We start from the raw sequence: 8955 nt of genomic DNA on the forward strand, positions 1-8955 counted from the left end.
AAACAACCTATCACTGATTTTTGCAATACTTTATAACATTGCAACTATTTTCTGGAAGAAACCCAATTTAACACTTAAATAACAGATTTTTAGAATTCAGAATTTCTGTGCATGCATGCAGTCTACTAGTCAACTTTCTTTATTACCAAAAAGAACAAAGATACAAGACACTGCTTATGTTTTAACCATTAAGAGCTTCATGATCAGATCTTTAGGCTTTCTTTCAGCATTTACACATATGGTAAACTGTGTATTTGCTCATGGAGTGATCAAAAATACAAGACCAGCTCACTAAATTTGGACCTTTTGTCTCTCACAAGGAAAGCAGAGAATGCTAAAACCAAAATTATTAGCCATCTTACTTCACACAGTTGATGGAGGAGTCAGATGTAACACAAATTATGAAAAACACTCTAACTCATGCCAATCAGCAAATTATATCACAAACTTAATTTATATCTCTTTATCAATAAAAGAGCTGGTCTATCTCAGAAATTACGATAACATGGGAGTGAAGGGGTGTTATTTTTAATATTGATTTGTGAGGATTTGGAAATATAAATCAAATTTTCAGTATAGCTTTATTAACTTTTTATGTTTACTTATGCATAGAAGAAATTACTGAGAGCCTAGAGCAGTAGATGAATATGACTATCACACTGAAAAGATATAAAGGACACAAATTTATTAAAATATTAGATTTTTCATCCATAGGGGACATCAATTTTAAGATCTGATGCCTGAAGCACTCTGCTAATGCTTCAAATGAAACCCCCAAGGTGCAGGTAACCTCCTCCCACCCTGCTGACTGCACCAAGAACATACAAATGTAGACTGTTCAAATATTTTTGTGGCAATAATTCTCTAAGCATAAGAGAAGAGAATCAGCCTATTATTAGAGAGTAGACTAAAATGTAATTATAGCTAAGCAACACAGTTTAAATTCACTTGAAAAACTGTTTCCAGTTCAAAGAATAATTAGCATAATACAAAAGTTAAATCTCAAGAGTGATGTTACTTATGTTTTTTCTTTTACTGTCCCAAGGAAAGAATTAAATCAGCCCATGCATCAATGTGTAGAACATTTTTTACAGATTATTAGTGTTTAGCAAAAACAGCCTGAAGCAAAATTAATAAAATCTAAAATAGAATTATAATGTTTATGTTACAATGCTACCATAATATTAACTATTGCTGGGTTTCTGAATTACATGAGAATACAAAGGTAGTATAAATAGAATCAGAAGCATAACATGTATGTTAGAGGACCAACAAATTTAAAATTAATATTTTAACTCTCCACTACTCTAGCTGAGATTTATTCACCTTAAAAGGCATAAGAAATAAATGCAGATTAGGAGTATTCTTCAAATTATCATAGCCTGGTCCTGTGGTTTATTCTAAATAAGAATTATCTCCGTCAAAGGACTTGACAATATGGAAGAACAGCAATGTGATGAACTGTATTTCGACTTGAAAATCAGCAATCAAGATTAAAAAGATCTATTTCTCATTGAAGGTGAGGTTATGGCTAACCTTGGCTGCTGTAAGGAGAGGGAGGACCCATGCAACTTAATTCCATTTTAAAAGGACAAGCCAAAACTACTGTCAGGAAGAGCCTCTCTTCCTTCTCTGTGGCCTTTCCACTGCTAAAACAGATGATGAACTGAACCCATGTTTCCATCTTGAAACAGTGAAGAAGAAAAGAAGGGCTCATTGTTGAGATAAGATGTCTCATTCTAATATCAGGTTTTGCACTTCTGTGAATGCTATAGGGCTAAGTGAGCAAATGTTTGGAAATAATAGTCTTACTGACCAATTTCTGAGCCTTCACCTCTCACACCTGAGGAACACCTGGACAACAATGAGAAAATCTGCCTTTACCAAAGGTACTTGATCTCAGATTTCACTCTACAGTTTCAACAATCCCAAATCTTTAATAAAAAGTGAATAGTCACCAAGATGCTGTACAAACTTTATATCTTATGAAGGCTTTTGCTTTTTGTTGACTTAAGACTCAACCCAGAACCTTAGCAGTGGCTAGAAATGGTGATGCAGAAGTGACAAAAAATGCTCTAAAGTGTGCCAAAATAATTCTCCTTCTCCTGAAAGAAAATGCAAATGCTAAAAGCATTTTCAAAATTAACAGGGTGCATTTCTCCTTTTACTTAAGCACAGTAGGTTATCTTCTGCTGTATTAATAGAAAGTTGGACTGCTGCAACTTTAGAGATAGTTATTTGTGACTTGGTCATTTGTTCATGTGCATTTAGCTTTCCATTACACTAGAGTTTGTTCTTAGAAAGCAGATACTAGTCTTTTCTGTTTATGTACTAATTGTGTTTGAGTCTTGCATAAAAAAATAAATCTGATAGTGCCAAGGATAATTTCTTGAAAGAAAACTTAGAATTTAGAAATATTTCCATGTAGAGAAAAGACTCTTAAAAATTATACATATGCGTACTTGGTGCACTCTCATATAGATTTCATACAGGGAACAAATATATCCTAGGAATGGTACCCAACACAGGAATTTTTATGCTGGTCTTGACTAGGGCCATATTGCTATGCTTTCCTGGAAAAACAGAAATCCTTTTGTGGCAAATTAGGGCACATATACTTCATAGGAGACATTTCGTCCTAATCTATTTTACTTCTTCAATTATTTATATGTATTTTGTCTTTCTATGTAGAGACACGTTGCAACTTTTTTGAATGCTGGTCATCAGCATCTTGAGTTGCATAGTGTCTGGAGTAGTGTCTCTTGTCTTGGGCCTCCCAGTACAAGAAAACTATGGATAAACTGCAGCAAGTTCAGCAAAAAGTCAATGGGCATAACCTGAAATGGGGATGTTCAGACTGGATATAAGGAGTAACTTTTCATAGTTACTTTGCCCACTTTTCTGCAGTTTACTTACCTTTCTTTCCTAAAGAAATCTTCTTAGATATCATGGCATTTTCATCCATCCAATACTTTTCTTGCTGCTGTCTCTTGTTATATCTGGAAGGGCATGACTGTCACCAAATACAGTCCTCATGCTAAAGGATTATTAATATAATTGTAATATTGGTGGTACTATATTCAGTCTCTAACAGAAAAAAAAGTTGTATTTATTTTTTTGACTGCTCTTGCAGATGAACAAAGATTTCCATTGATCTGCCACAATGATGTGAAAGTGCTTTTTACATCTCTTTCCTAATAATCATGGTTGACAAAGTTTAACAAAACCCATAAGTAACATATGTTATCAGTTATAGTGGTGTTTTAAAATAAAGTTTATGAAAGAAAATATTTAAAGAATATACAACTTGAAATGTTCAACTTTGAAGCATGTCATAATCCTCAAGCTATTTGAAAAAGAGGTTTATTTCCACTACCCATCATGAAAGACGAAACTTTTCTACTTGTTTTCGTTTCATCACTGATTTGTTTAAATGTGACTAAAATTATAATAATTTATGTATTCTTTAGGAAGACAAAGTTCTGTTATAACAATAAAAATATATACAGTTCAGAATTACAATGCAGAATGCATCTAAAATATTTTGTTTCCTAATGGAAGCAAAAGTATACAAAGTAATAATCTAGAAGTTTCTATAATTTAATAAAAGAGCAGTTTTAGTAAGGAATAACATTTTATCTGATTAATGGTATGAGCTGTTTTAAGATTATTTCATTTATTTTGCAGGTATTAAGAACTTCTTTGTGAAGAAACTAAAAATGCTTTTAGAAAGTTTTTAATATGCTGATTTAAAAATGATGGTGGCTTTTAACACAAGAACGCCCATTCAGTGGTAAAAATATTTCAGAATTACAATAAGCCTTACTTAGAGGAAAATGAGAAAAAAGCTTGCTCTGTCAGGAAAAGAAAGAAGTATTTTAAATATCCTTCATCTTCCAACTAACATTTTCAAGTACTTTATTATACAAAAAAGTCTTTCTGAAGCCTGCTTTGAAAAGCACTGCTGGACACCAATCTCAATTAATTCAAATGCAAATAAACTGTGAACTTCAACCTACTTCAAGGAATGAGCGCAAGCATTGCCAACTCGCCCCTCATTTAACTCTTTAGAACTTCTTATTTTCTTAAGATTTACACAACTCAGCAATGCAGCCAAATAATTCACCTCTAATTTCACTTACTGTATGGTAAAAAGAGTGAATAATTGTATAGACTTCCTACAATCATTTCTGGGGTAGTAAGGGTAAACACCTGCATAACCACTGCCTTTAAATAAAGCTAAAAATAAATAACAAATACATTTTTTTCAAGTCATTCCCATACCCACTTGGTAGGGAACCATGCCTGACTAGACCACAACAGTTTGGCTGATTTGAACTTATTTCATTACATTTCTTGGCCAATAAACTCAGCCAATACAACCAGAAAAATGGGAGATAATGGCAAATGTGGAGCATTTTTACAGTTCTGCCCCACTAACTGTGCAGAAATTTCTTTACCTGCACTGGCCCATCCGTATGAAGACACATCTGCTAATAAATGTAAATGCTGGAAAGGAACACAGCCTACCTACTAGGAGACAAGGCTTTGTAACTAAAGGTTACTCAATTAAACCAAAACCTAAGAAAGAATTTGTAAAATAGCACAAAAGAGAGTTAGCCTGTGGGTTTGATTGCTCTTGACTACATTCCCTGGTAATCTTTGATATCAGGGGTGTTAGAGGGAGTTTCACAGAGCACTGTTTTCAAAGGTGCTGGTCAACCACAACTCTTATTCAATCTCACAGCCTTCTCAATAGCTCCTGACTACAAAGTTTCAACTTACTGTTCTAATAATATAAAGGAGTGTTCTTTGTCTTTTCTGTCTACCAAGAGGTAAGGAGAAGCACGCTGTATTAAATATGTATAATATCTTATGCAAACAAGTTCCCAGCCTTTTCATCTGTTGACAGCTATTCCCTATGCTTCAGAAAAGAAAAAAAAAAAAACCCACAAAAACTTGAACTATAAACCAGGATTAAACAGATTTGCAAATAAACTTGCTAATCTATTTACTTTGCTTCAAAATTACATAGCATAATAGGTAATTCAACAGAATAATTCAGGCTACACTGAATAATTATCAATTATTTTGCTGCTTTTTCTTAGAAAAACTGAAGAACAAAGTCGAGAGTGGTTTTTGATTCATTACTCCCCCTTGAGCTTGTGATTCTTTCCTGGGATATTTAATGTGATGAATTATCCCACAATATTTTCTGGGCTGGAAAAAAATATTCAGAATTGGCACCTAAGTTTCATTTAACCTTTTACCTTTAAAATTTCTAAGCCAAGCTCAGAACTGTTAAAAGGCAGAACCTTTTACAGTTTAGAACTGCATGCATTTACCCCAAGGAAAAAAAAAGGTTTCTGTTTATTAGAGACATAATTTATGCAATCGTAACAGTTCTTTTTTCTACAATTGAATATCTTTGCTTTTTTAAACAAATACTGAGGATTATTAGATAAACTCATGCAAAAAAAAAATCAGAATTACAAACTGGCACCATTAGATAGATCTAGAACACACCTAGAACTGAGCAACCATAGCATCTAGGTTGTTACTGAGTACCGTTTACTGCCAAAGGCTATAGCCCAGCAAATAGCCAAGTGATCCACTACCAAGTGTAAGCTTAGGACGCCTGATAAGTTGTATGTATGGTGATGTCATCAATATCAATAAGTGCATGCCGTCACATGCACATCTTTGTGTCAATGTAAGAAGGGCCTACAAAGCACTGCTTTAAACAGGGCGTTTCCCAGAATACTCCTTTTATGACAAAACTCCTTCCCAAGTTTGCATTAGTTTGGTCAAGTCATTAGCATCCAGTTTTCTTCAACTTTTGAACTGTATTGTTACAGTTCTTGGAACTGCACACTGTACAAAATCACATCCTTACAAGCATACAAATATGCCTGAAGAAGGATTACTGCTGAAGACAGACTTTTTCTAATTAGAACAGATGACCAAAATGGATATGGACCACACTTGATGTATACATGTATATTTAGAACAGCACTTTGTTGAAAAATAGCAGTGGCATTTTACTTCCTTAGAGTCTACGTATCTTTTCAAATCTCCATTTTTTAAACATGAGTTTTAAATAAAGCAGCACAATACAAATGAAGGCAAAACATTACATAGAAAATACAATCAGATGTAAAAAATAAATTTAAAAGTGAAGAATTAATGTCTTAGAATCAGTTTATCATCTGACTAATCTCAGCAAGACCAAGGACTTTTCTCATGTAATAGTGGCTATAGTCCCCCATACTATGTGTATGAATAAAGACGACTTAAGTGAACGATCATCTACAGATTCAGGCCCCATACATTTACAGATAAACATCAAAAGCTGGGCCATATACATAGTGGGTTGGGGTTGTTTTACTGGGTTTCCTTTTTTCCTCAGTTAATGCAGTGTTCGCACCACACGCTTGAAAATGAACTTTTCCAAAATAATTTTGTAATGTCTACTTTAGAAAGCAAGCATCTTGAATCTTCATACTTTATCATTATTTAAAATTACATCAAAACATTTCAAAGCAAATTAATATTCATGTCAGTGACAGATGATAAGAGCTGTCCTAGCTGACAGGTAGACTACTAATGAAGGTTTGCAAGCAGTGCAAGTGCTGTGTAATAAACTTTCTTTCCCTACTGTTTGAGAGAGAAAGGCAATGGCTGCTTCGTAATACGTGGGGGCAGGGAGGGATAGCAAAACATATGTATTTCCTAATTCTACCTAAATTTAATGAAAGCCTTAGCAACATAAACTACTTTCCCCTAAATTTGCTTGCTTTCAACTTTACTTCTCAGTAGTTCTGTGCTGCTGCCCAATAGTTATCTTTATATTCTAGCTGATAAAAATATTCAGTACAAGCAACCAGCCCTAACTTTAAGTAAATGATGCAGGAGTAAAAAAATTGTCATAATAATATGAAACAGTCTCATCAGCTTCACCTCATCAGCAAAAGTTACCTCACTCTCAGCTACTACAACTGCGAGCACTTGTGCAGGACAACGATGTAAAGAAACAATTGTTGTTTAGGTCCCAGTTCCAAAGAAAATTCCTCACAGCCATAAAAGGATGGAAGTGCTACATAATGCTAAAAAACACAGGGTGGGGACCACATTCGCCTGCTTGTTCAGCCATCTCGAGAGCACTGGCTACAAGCAGCAGCAGCCCATTCCTTCTGGAATCAGCCTTAGCCTCAGACAGAAATCCCTGCGTGGCGCTCTGCCATGTACATGTAGAAATCCTTGTGTGCCGTTTTACGTGTGCAGAAATCCCTGCGTGGCACTCTGCTCTGCGTGTGCAGAACTCTGACAACTCGCTGAAGCAGTAGAAAACCACTCTGTAAAGCAGAGAGCTCTACCAAGCTTGTGAAAGGTTAAACACTGCTGAAATAGCAAGACATTTCATCTGCCCAGACCTCCCAGTTCTGTCCAATTACCAACAACAGTCCTATAATGCAACGTAATGTGGTATTCTTAAATCAGAGATTCACATTTACACCTTGTTGTAGCCTGGAGGAAGGCCTGACATTCATTAGTCAATATCATATCGAAGGAAGCAATCCACAACTTTCACAGGCACACACATACCACATTGACCTTGGAGACAGACGCGGGGATGATCCCTTTCAGAAAGGTGCTGTTTCACAAGTTTATAGTGTTACAGCGTTGAATTGTCCATCCAGTAACAAGATATCACCGTCCTTCGGTTACACATGCATATAGGCACCAGGAGATCACGGAGCAACATGAGGCTATGCTTTTAAATCCTCTTTAATTCCTACTTTGCGCTCTACTTCCCAGAATGACCTTACATATCCCTTCTTCCCCCAGGCAGAATCAGTCAGAGCTTTCCATGTCCCCCAAAACTGGTGTTTATACAAGGCAGCTTCTACGACGTCTTTTGATATCTTTTTATAACACTCAAGATTTCTATAATAAAATATTTTTTCAAACATTTAAATATTACCCCGACAGCAAGTTTTCAAGAAAAATAAGCCTCTAACTTGTCATTGTAGGTTCATCTTTTGTTTGCAGAGCCCTCTTCACTGAAAACTGCACACCGCTTTCCCAAGCGTTGCCCCTACACCGACACAAGCTCCCAACTTTGCTCTGCCTTCGGTTGCCAGCTCCTCCATCCCATTCGCCACCCCGCTACCGCTTATACGCAGCTATCAATCGGGGGGGGGTGGCGGGGGGAACAACCCAAAATAGCGCTCCTGCTTACCGTATCCAAGAGTCACTAAAGTCCGCAAGGGAAAAACAGTCAAACGCCGGGTCCCCGGCGGGAGTCGCAGACGGAGGGCTACTTCTTCGTTTAACAAAGCCAAAGGCGGACCCGCCGCCACCCGGCGAGGGAGCCAGCTAGTCCGGAGAGAACTCGAAGCAATTCCCGGCGCGGCGCTTCCCGCCCAGTCCCGGCGCGGCGCACAAGCCCCCGGTCCCGGGGCGCCGCGGGGAGGCGGCGCGGGGCACCCGCGCGCCCGCCCTTCAGCACCCGCAGCGCCGCGGACAGCACCGGCCCCGCTCCCGCTCCCGCCGCCGCCCCCGCCCGCCCCGCCGCTCGGCTCGGCTCGGCGCGGCTCGGCTCGGCGCGGCTCGGCTCCGCCCGGCCCGGCGCCGCTCGGCCTGCCCCGCCCCCGCCCCGCCCCCCGGAGCTGCCGGCTTCACCCTACGGGTACCCAAACTTGCTCTCAACTCCCCGCCCCCCCCCTTTTTTTTTTTCCCCTTCCTTAAATTATTATTATTACATTTTTTAATGCAGCGGGGGACACTAACGTCTCGATTTCACCTCCCCTCTCGCCGGAGCGCTCCCCGCCCACGCGGAGGGCTGGTGCCTGAGGGGCGCACCGCTCCCCCCCCCGCGGTCTCCCCCTCCCCCGGCCGCCCCCCACCGCGCCCGGTCCCCGCGTGACACCGGAGACCGGAGTCGTGGCGCGA

At 38.6% G+C, this 8955-nt stretch overlaps 1 protein-coding gene across 2 annotated transcripts in view; it reads right to left on the reverse strand.

The window, feature by feature from the left end:
• Nucleotides 1-8514, reverse strand: part of FSTL5 (follistatin like 5) — a 334169-nt gene extending 325655 nt beyond the window's left edge. For both annotated transcript variants that reach the window (XM_075091052.1, XM_075091051.1), the window contains exon 1: nucleotides 8243-8514. The gene's annotated coding sequence lies outside the window, so the exon portion shown is untranslated. The remainder of the gene's footprint in view (nucleotides 1-8242) is intronic.
• Between the last annotated feature and the right edge of the window lie 441 nt (nucleotides 8515-8955).

Source organism: Phalacrocorax aristotelis, chromosome 4 (assembly GCF_949628215.1).
Source record: "Phalacrocorax aristotelis chromosome 4, bGulAri2.1, whole genome shotgun sequence".
NCBI lineage: Eukaryota > Metazoa > Chordata > Aves > Suliformes > Phalacrocoracidae > Phalacrocorax > Phalacrocorax aristotelis.